At 38.3% G+C, this 1638-nt stretch overlaps 1 protein-coding gene across 4 annotated transcripts in view; it reads right to left on the reverse strand.

Moving 5' to 3' along the window:
- Positions 1-1174: 1174 nt before the first annotated feature.
- gbf1 (golgi brefeldin A resistant guanine nucleotide exchange factor 1) overlaps positions 1175-1638 on the reverse strand; it is an 85860-nt gene continuing 85396 nt past the window's right edge. For all 4 annotated transcript variants that reach the window (XM_035663158.1, XM_035663156.1, XM_035663157.1 and 1 more), the window contains one exon: positions 1175-1638. This exon is cut by the window's right edge and continues 596 nt beyond it. The gene's annotated coding sequence lies outside the window, so the exon portion shown is untranslated.

Below are 1638 nucleotides of genomic sequence, written 5' to 3' on the forward strand. Positions count from 1 at the left end.
TGGAATGTCGTAGATGTGATGTCTCTGGTCCATCTGAGAAAGGCTTCACACTCCCTCTTTGTTTAGTGGAGGGGGGATTTATAAGGTGCCCATAATCAAAGCTTGTTTTTAGTTGTTGGGGCCAAAAAGCTAATGTACAATTGAAAAAAAATAAGAAACAAACAGAACAGGCAAGTGTCTCTCCAACAAACAAAAACTGACTGGTGTGTAAATAAAGTTGTTGTTCTGTACAGATGTCAGTCAGTGGTGTGTGATATAACAGCTCTGTTAAGACCTCTGGAACATCTGACTGGAGTCAAAGCTCTGGAGATCCTATTTATTCAACAACATGCAGCACCTAAAATCCAAATAACTTACTTACTGTCCCTGCCTGAAATCTCTAGATTAATGTGAAGCCATGAGGTCAGCCTGGTCTTATCAAGTTAAAATCTAAGGAAGTGGGAGAGGGGGGGTGTAAAGTGTATCCTATTTCTCCTTCATAATGATTTCCAAAAGGTTGATGAGCACACATGGGAGTGACGCTGCTAAATCTTTTATACCACATTTTTTCCAAGTCCAACATCAGGCTAATGAGAGCCATCATTCTAAAAACATTAACCTGATGTTGATCATTTTAGGAATCATTCCACCCTTACTGTTAGAAATATTTCACCTGTGATATAAGCTTCATTCAGGAGGGATTTTAGGGAGAAAGTGTTCAAATCAGGGTTGCAGCCAGATCTTAAAGCGGCAGTAGGTAACTTATATGAAAAATAACCTTTTTCATATTTGCTGAAACTTTCACGTATATCCGCTGACAGTAGTACATGAGACAGACTAATTCTGTGAAAAAATCTTTCATGTCATTTGCGAATTCCACCGGGGTCTGACGAAACAATACCAATCAGAGCCCAGAAAGATAGTTGATTTGGCTGAGTCTCGATTCCCATGTTGTCCTATACTGCTTGGAAAATGAGATTCCACTATCTTCAAACCTTCCAAGGCCAAAAGTGTCTTTTTAGCCTTACTCGGGCTCGAGTTGTTGTTATAGAGCCGTATTGCTTGCAAAGGCCATTAGGACCACTAAAGAGGAGCCAGGCAGGAACCTGATTGTTTCACAGAATGTTCTACTGGCTCAGGAAGTAGGAAAGTTTCAGCAAATATGACAAAAAAGTTATTTTTGTTGTTTATAAAGAGTTACCTACTGCAGCTTTAAAGCACACTGGTTTCATCAGACCAAGTCTCCAAAAGCAGACCATATCTTAAATTTTTCTCACTACCAATAAATCTTCAGTTCAGATTCAAACTAACACTAAGTATTTTGTGTCATAAAGCTCCATTGTTGTTCACAAACTATTTGGAGCAGGGTAGGGAAGTCCAAAACATTGCGAGATGGACTAACACTTTGTTGGTTGGGGTCTTCATGAGATTTTAAGACAATGAGAAAAATATAGAATAATAAAACTGTGGTGGGGAAATGCTGAATCTGACTTTTTTCTATTGTATTGTATTGGTCTAAAATATATATATATAATGCATTAGGGTTAAAAATACTGGAGTCAGTATGTAAAATACTCCCGATATGTAAAATAACATAAACTTTCCCCAGGGTACCAAAATAGCCAAATTCCCTCCAAAACAGTGAGAACAGGACCTCAG

The sequence above is a fragment of the Morone saxatilis genome, unplaced genomic scaffold, assembly GCF_004916995.1.
Source record: "Morone saxatilis isolate NCDOM2014 unplaced genomic scaffold, NCSU_SB_2.0 Contig19, whole genome shotgun sequence".
Lineage (NCBI taxonomy): Eukaryota > Metazoa > Chordata > Actinopteri > Moronidae > Morone > Morone saxatilis.